Here is an 8,792-nt window from a genome sequence, read left to right as displayed (position 1 = left end):
GTCGCTGGCATTCCTGGGTGTAGCTCCCCAGAACGGCACACAAAGTCTCCCGCGATCCCCCTGTGGCACAGAGGTCGTGGACACAGTGCTCCAAGTGGATCCGAGGCTCCATGTCCTTACTGCAGGCCCTATAGGGCCTGTCCGGGCCCCAGCCATCTGCAGAAGGCCTGGAATAGGGCTGCCTTGTCAGGTCTGTGTCTTGCGGGAACAGAGGGTGGCAGGCCTGTGGCTGAGCCGTGGGCATCAGAGAGCCACGTGCTGTTGGAGCCACGGAAGCCATCCTGAGTATCCGTGTGAAAGTCCCCAGCCAGGCCACAGAGGTAGCCAGTGTAGTTCTCAGGCGCCGTCACCCAGAGAGCACGTGAAAGGCCACAGAGAGGCCAGGGGCCACCTGACTGTGATGGCCGAGGACGTGGAAAAGGCCCGGAGAGCGCCCCCAGCCAGGGTCGGGACCCCTTCACATGGAACACAGGCACCCAGGTTGTGTCAGGCAGACCTGCTCAGATACCAGTCCCTCTGGGGACCCCCTGCTCCTGCCCCCCGCCCCGTGATCCGCTCTCCACACGGCATCCGTCGAATCCTTTAAAATCACAAATCAGATCCTGTCCCTCCCTTGCCCCAAACCCTCCCATGGGTGCCTAGTACACTCAGATAAAATCTAAACTCCCACCTGTGGCCTGTGCCACCCTACAGAACCAGCCTGTCACTCCTCTGTCCTCATCTCCTCTCACTCACCCCCTTGCTCACCCTGCTCTAGCTACACACCAGGCACCATTCCAACCTCTGGACCTTTACACTGGCTGTTCCCTCTGCCTTGGTTACCCTTCCCTCCTGTGTCTGTCTGACTCCCTCCCTCATCTCCTTCAGGTCTCTGCCCCAATGCTTCCCTGCCCTCCATCTTAAAGAGTAACACCCCAATGCATGCTCTTGTCTCCTTTCCTGCTTAATTTTTCTACAGGACAAACTGTATTACCTTCTGACATACTAGAAGTTTACTTATGTACTGGTTTATTATCTTTCTCCCAGGGAGTTTTGCCTATTTTTCAACAAAATAGACCAAGTCCTTGCCCTTGGAGAACTCTTATTCTGTCAAGAGGAAGACAGACAGGAAACAAAGAAGTGATCAATAGAAAAGATGATTTAAGGACTTCCCTGGTGGTTCAGTGGTTAAGCAGCTGCCTTCCAATGCAGGGAACGAAGGTTTGACCCCTGGTCGGGAAACTGAGATCCCACATGCCTCGGGGCAACAAAGGCCACATGACGCAACTACTGAGCTCATGCACTCTGGAGCCCAGGCACCACAACTAGAGAGAAGCCCACATGCCACCACAAAGAGCCCACGCGCCGCAATGAAAGATCCCGCATGCCGCAACTAAAACCCGACGCAGCCAAAAATAAAATAAATAAATATATTGTTTTTTAAAAGAAAAGATGATTTAAGATACTGATACATTACTTTGAAGGAAAGAAAATGGGGATTATAATAGAGAGAGACTGGGAGGGATGGCTCCTTTCATGGGAGTGGTCAGGGAGGGCTTCTCAGAGAAGGTGACATTTGAGAGAATGAGAGTGCATCAGCTAAATGTGAGCCTCTCCAGGAAGAGTGTTTCAGGCCAAGGGAAGAGCCAGTGCAAAGGCCCTGAGGCGGGAGCCTGGCTGGCTGTTGGAGGAGAAGCCGAGAGGCTGGCACGGCTGGAGCAGAGTGATTAAGGGGGCGAGTTAGAGGAGGTGAGGGCAGAGAGGTCACAGAGGCCAGTTCTGTGGGGTCACATGGGCTACAGTTTTACTCCGAGTAAGACAGAGCCATGGGAAGGCTTTGAGATAGGACTCTTGTGACCTGACTTAAGATTTTTCAAGATTGTATCTTTACTCTGCGGTGGGGAGCGGAGCACGGCTAGAAAGCTGGTTTGCCTTTGCAATTATATGTTTGATTTATTTATCAAACACTTTATGCCCTTACTAAATGCCTTGTCCTAGGCAGTTTATACCTTTTCATCTTCACATACAGGTAGGTCCCTGTGACATATTAAGAAATATATATGTTGTCTCTGACCCCAGTTTCTGGCACACAGCTCCTAAAACCCTTATATTTCCTGAGTGATAGGGGTGCAGGGAGCATCTTTTGTTTTGCTATTTGCTCCTTGACCTTTGTTCCTGGTACACAGAGCTCCTAAATCTCTTGGAATTTCCTGGGTGATAAGAGTGTCTTTTGTTCTAATGAGGCAATGCTTGGTGGGCTTCTGGATGGGGGCCGGTCCCTCGAAAAATCAAGCCAAGATTAGAAGCTTGTTGCTATGATTAGAAGCCTGGAACTTTCTGCCCCACCCCCCTTCCTCTGGGGAGAGGAGAGGCGGGTAGGGATTGAGTCAATGATTGATCACGCCTGTGTGATGAAGCCTCCATAAAAATACTTCAGCTATGGGGTTTGGGAAGCTTCAGACTGGTGAACACATCCACATGCTGGCAGGATGGCACATCCCAATTCCACGGGGACGGAAGCTCGCATGTTCAGGACCCTTTCACAGACGCCGCCCTATGTACCTCTCCACCTCTCCATCTGGCTGTTCATCTCTATCCTTTGTAAGAACCTTTATAATAAACCAGTAAATATAAGTGTTTCCCTGAGTTCTGCAGGTCATTATAGCAAATTATCAAAACAGAGGAGAGGGTTGTGGGAACCCCTGATTTGTAGCCAAATCAGACAGAAGTGTGAGTAACATGGGGACCCACCACTTGGGCTTGGCATCTGAAGTGGGGATGGTCTTGGGAGATTGAACCTTTTAGCCTGTGGGGTCTGATGCTGACCCAGGTAGAGAGGGTCAGAATGGAACTAAATTGTAGAGAACTGCCTGGAGTGGAAAACCCACACGTCTGGCCACAGAAGTGTTCACAGTACCATGATCCCCCATTTTACAGATGAGGCAACCAAACCACAGAAACGTAAAGCCACTAAGCCAAGGTCACTAGCAAATGCACAGTGGGATTCAAACCCAGGCCTCCAGGTCCAGCACCACGCGCTTCACCACTTACTTCACTCCATTGCCGGCTAGAGCATAGACTAATACTGGGTGGGCCTGGTGTCCATTTGTCCCTGAATTATGGGTCCAGAACAACAGTATAAATGGAGGCCCGCATCTCATGTCTTCAAGCTGCCAAACTGCTAAAGGAAATACGTTCTATCCTCCTGCCTTGACACCAGGGCCTCCCTAATGCCCAGAGGCCAGGTGTGACTCCTCAGGGTTCCTGGACAGGAAATGGCGCCCAAGGACAGGCTGCCCCAGGCCCACCTCCTACCTTCCAGCCCTGGCAGAGGTCCTGCGTATTCATACGATCAGCCTGCTCTCCTCAGCCCAGTTTGGTTCCACCCTCTCCTGCAGGGGGGCCTTGTCGTGTGCTCATTGCCGCTGCCTGGTTCATTCTCTGGAGCAAGGTCTAGAAGGGGTTGGGAGGGACAGCAGGCTCCTGGGGTCACTTCTCAAAGGGCCTTGGACTCCGCCACCCGTGGGGAGGGATGCAGTCGGAGGTGTCCAGAGCGGGACCTCTGAATTGCAGGGCTGGGGCAGGGACCCTCTGCCCAGTTCTAAGGGCGTCAGGACCCCAGTATCTCTGTCTCCAAAGGGAATGCCCTTGGGTTACCATTTTTTCAGCCTGTTGTTATTCATGTTCATTATGAGTTGGCCGATGCCTACCTGGACCCCCCAAAATTGTCCCACCAGCAGTGACAGCCGCCATCCTGCCATGTCCCCATCCACCTGCTGGGCCCACGTGGCACCCCAGGGCTCCACTCAGAGGGCGAGGGGGCGTGTGGTGTGGCAGCACGTTCTGGTCAGCGTCTCCCGGCCAAGCCCTCAACACTGGTGGCGAGTCCCGCTGAATGTGTGCAGGTGAGGGTCTCCGTAGAGCCAGCATGTCCTGTAGCGCGTGGGGCAGCAGCCCCGAACACCCCTGCGCCGGTGGCACAGTTCGTGGGGCCCGCAGGCATGAGGGTGGCACTCGAGTGGGTGTCCAGGCCTGTGGCCCACGCACCTCTGGTCACAGGTGGCCATGGGTAGCACCCCAGTGCCCAGAAAGACGTAGCAGCCCTGCGGGCAGCAGCCACAGCGAGTGTGTGGCACGCAGATGCCCACTTTCAGGGCCAAACCCTGGCAGACGAAGCAGCCCGCCATGCTCTGGCAAGCGCGGGGAGCGGAGGGGTTAAGGCTGGCACAGGTGGCTGGGCAGGGTGGCCCACAGAAGTCATAGTAGCTGTCGGCAGGACACACCACACCTGGGGGAGGGGCACCACCCTGAAACCCTGGATCCCTCAATCAGAGGGAGAAAAACCTAGGATGGTTGCAGGGCGGGGCGGAGGGGGAGGGGGCAGGGATGGACCTCAGGATACTTAGGAAATTGCCGTTGATTCTGGTTAATGCTTTCCCTCCATGTGGTTTATCAGTATCACATCCACGGGCCACTTAAAAATCATGGCACATGATAAACAATGAGGACTACTCAGGATCAAGTACGGAGAGGTAGGAGGGGGGATTAGACAGGGGCTGAGAGGAGCCCTGATTCTGGTTTGAGGTTTGGGTCACCACCCCAGAGAGCAGGGTTTGGGGTCTCCCTGGGGGTGAGGGGTTTCCAATCAGCCAAGGAAGGGGACATCCTAACTGCCCAGGGGGTGAGGTCCTGGTCAGAATTGAAGAGGCACCTACTGCATCCCAGGCTGGCTCGCCACTCAGGCAGGCGGACGTCACGCAGGGTGCAGAGCTCGGCATAGGCCTCTGGCAGCACACAGCATGCGGTTGCCAGGGCCGTACTGGCAGAGGTTAAAGACGCAGGGCTGCATGGAGGACACGGGTTCCTCGTACCAGTGGCACTCGGCAAAGGGCCCGGAGCGGTTCGCCGGAATTCTGTAGAGCTGCTCCCCCGCAGGGCCTGTCCCGGCAGGGCTCGGAACCCCCCCATGTCCTGCTGACAGCTGGGGGGTCCTGGGGACTCAGCATGAACACCTCCAAGCCTCATGTCCTGCCCCCTGCTGGACCAGCCCCTGCCAGCCTCTCCCTTCAGGCCCTGACAGCCCCTGGCACAGTTTTAAAAAGTTTAAAAAACCCCAACCCATAGTAAAATGATTTTCATACTGTCACTCAGCCCAGAGTAGCCAGTAGAGCATGGGTTCTGGAATCAGCTTTGCTGGCTTCAAATCCCAGCTCTGCCTTTGGACGACTCTCTAAATCTGTGCCATCCAATACAGCAGTCCCCAGCCACCTGTGGCTATTGAGCACTTGCGATACGACTAGTGTGACTGGAACGAGAGGTTTAATTTAATTTAAATTCATTCACATTTGATTTTAAGTGGCACATGAGGTTAGTGGCTGCTGCATGGGACATCTCAGGACTAAAGGTTTGGTGACAGGGAGGATTTGCTGTCTCCTTTTGGCAAAGGTGGTCGAGTGGAGTATTTAAGATCAAGGACTCTGGAGCCAGGCTGCCTGGGTTCTAATCCCTGTTCCATCATTTGCTACTGTGAGAACTTGGGCAAATACTTATCTTCTGTGCCTCAGTTTCCCCATCTGTCAATGGGTACAATAGTTCCTGGTAATAAGGTGACCCATGTTTGCTATTAGCGGCCTCTGTTTCAGCCTGTCTGTCCTTGAGGCACCACCTGCTGCTTGCCCCCAGCCCCGCACTTCCCCTAGCCCAGGCCTCCCTGGTCCAGTATGGCCACTCACCCAGGCGAGCTGTCCCAGCTCTGCCACGTGTTGCCAAAACCAGCATCGCTGGAGCCGGGCACCCTGCTGGGGATCACCTTGTCATCACCAGGGTCACCGCTGAAGTTGCCACAGAGGCAGCAGAGGCGGCCCTGGTACTCAGGCCCCACCTGCAGGAATAGCGTGTTGCAGCCGTTGAACCGTAGCTGGAGCTGGGTGCCCGCCACGGGTGGGCCTCGGGGCCCAGCTGCACCGGGAGGCCCACCACCTCGCCATCCACCTGGGCATGGGGGGCGCTCAGGGTCTGACTCCTCACGCCACCTCCTGCCCCTGCCCAATGCCGCAGGTATGGGGGAAGGGAGGGAGCATTAAGGGGCATCTCCAACTCCACGTGTACAAATCTGAGCTCCCATCATACCCCAAGCCCTGCCCCTCACCTTCTTTTTTTTTTTTTTTTTTTTTTTTTTTTATGTAAATAGCACCTTTAAATTCTCTTCTGCCCTTTAAAAATTCCCCATATACTTAAAAACACATTTGTAACTACAGCACAAAAATTAAACTTCCTACATAAAGACATTTATGGATGCCATTAAATTTAAAATTAGTATTGATTTGTAAATACTTAGGTCAAGACTAGTACTAATACAAAAACAAATTATATTCCTCTAATGTACAAAATACCAGCTCATTTGATTTTTCACTGAGCTTAATGTATATTGGGGAAAAGTCATCTGTCACTTATTTTTTCAGAAATTATGAAGCCCATTTTAATCATTCACAAAGATTACTGTTTATTGTGAAATTTGAAAATCTTGTAAGACAGATTGTCCTAAATACATTAATTTGAAACAATTTAAATACACAAGAAACTGCTCTTTAAGTAAAAAAAAAAAAAAAAATTAGTAATGCTTGATGTTAAAATATGAAACTTGCATTCCCAGTTTTCAAGCCTATGTAAATACTGTGCTTAGATCCTTGCTAGCAAATATTCAGATCCTTTTTCTGTTCTTCAGTTACTTGTTTTTTGAGAGTGCACTTTACTTTAAAGTAATGCACTTCCCTCTTCTAAATAGTCTGTTCAGGAATAATAATGAAAATACTTTGTAGTAGGGTAGAGGCAAAGATAGGGAACTCTTCATTTGATATAGTTAGATTTTAGTTCTCTATCTAATTTGCTCTATTTTCTAGTTTATGAAATAGCCTTCCAATTAGCACATCAGTCACTCATAATCTCCAGTTCTTGGAACTAGCCTGTGTAACTTTCTGTAGTTGGTGAACTCTTTCTTTTTTTTTTCCTTGCGTTATGCGGGCCTCTCACTGTTGTGGCCTCTCCCATCTGCGGAGCACAGGCTCCGGACGCGCAGGCCCAGCGGCCATGGCTCACGGGCCCAGCCGCTCCGCGGCATGTGGGATCCTCCCGAAACGGGGCACGAACCCGCGTCTCCTGCATCGGCAGGCGGACTCTCAAGCACTGCGCCACCAGGGAAGCCCCCTGCCCCTCACCTTCTGCATCTCAGGCAGGGACAGCTCCATCCTTCAGGATGCAGGGGCCAAAACCCAAGACATCCTGGAACTTGCCCTCTCTCTCACCCCACATCCGATCCTTTCAAAATATTTCAGAAACCCACTTCTCCCCATTTCCTACTACCCTCTCCCTGATTCCAACCCCTGCCCCTTCCCGCCTGGCCTATCCCATTAGCCTCCTCTATGGTCCACCTGCTCCCCAGATGCCCTCAGTAGTCTGTTCCCCACATGAAGCCACAGGGAACCTCACCCCATTTAAAATTATAACCCCCACCCCATACACACACACACTCCCAATCTTCCTTTGGTGTTTGATTTTTCTAGGACTTATTACCATCTGATATATTATATATTTATGTTTTACTGTCTGTCTCCCACTGTTACAATGTGAAGTCAGGCAGAGGAGGGCCCCGTCTGTTTTGTTCTGTGCTGTGCTCCCAGAGCCTAGAACAGGGTCTGACACAAAGTCAGTGTACAGTTTTGTTGAATGGATGGATGGAAGGATGGATGGATAGAGGGAGCAATGAACCGAAGTATGGAGGGACGGAGGGATCGATGGTGTGCTATACTGTTAGAGATGGTTTGATGCAGGGGAATTTCAGTGAAGGGAGGCGTTGATAGAGGGGCAGATCAACTGAGGAGTGGAAGGATGGAAGGGTAGGGGATGGATGGATTGAGGATGGTTGTATGAAAGAATGGTTATAAGGATTGATTGATGGATGACAGCATGGCCTTAAAGGCATGAAGGTGGGATGAGGGATTGGCCTGGACAGGACTGAGAGTGGGCCTTACCCTTCTGCCCTGTCACCTGAACTTGCTGGCCCCATTCCAGGATCACACGGGTCTTCAGCCCCCAGCTGCTGAGCTCTTCCTCCTTGCGGTACAGGAAGGACACGTGCAGGCTGCAAAAGTTCCTGTTGGAAGCCTCTACGCTGAAGGAGAAGCCCCCACGGATGGGATCTGGCTCGCAGGAATGGGCCAGGTGGTAGGTGCAGGTGCCTTGGAAGTGGGCCACAGCCCCATCGAAGGTGAAGTGATGAGGGTCTCCGGTGGCCACACAGGTGCCTAGGGGGCTCGGGAAGTCCAGCTGGCCGCCCCGCAGACCACAGACCTCCCCAATAGGGCACGGAGCTACCGCAGAAATGTCCTGGTCTGTCGCAGCTGCAGCAGCAGGTGCATCAGTTCAGCTAGACCTAGGGAGGGAGGCCAGATAAGCATCCCTTGCCCAGCCCAGCTGACCCAAACAGAGCATGGTGGAGACTTGGGGCAGGCAGAAGTTTGGGTCTGGCCCGGGGCCCACAGGTGCGCATCGTCGTGGCAGGCACAGCCCTCAGCACAGGCAAGGCCGCCGCTGGGCGGGTGCAGCCGGGCAGGGATGCCGAGGTGCCCTGCACGGCAGGGGTCCAGGCAGAGCTGGTAGCGGCTGTGCTTGGGGCCCGTCGCAGCTGACAGGGCAGAGAAAACAAACGCAGCGACTAGAATCTGCACCCTGGTGCCCCGGCTCCCTGCCTCTGTGCGTTAAATCCCGGCTCTGTCCCCGACCAGGATCTTGTTGCTTACCTCTCTAGTAGGGCTCAG

Source organism: Lipotes vexillifer, unplaced genomic scaffold (genome assembly GCF_000442215.2).
Source record: "Lipotes vexillifer unplaced genomic scaffold, Lipotes_vexillifer_v1.1 scaffold182, whole genome shotgun sequence".
Lineage (NCBI taxonomy): Eukaryota > Metazoa > Chordata > Mammalia > Artiodactyla > Lipotidae > Lipotes > Lipotes vexillifer.
Note: the sequence above shows the minus strand (reverse complement) of the source record.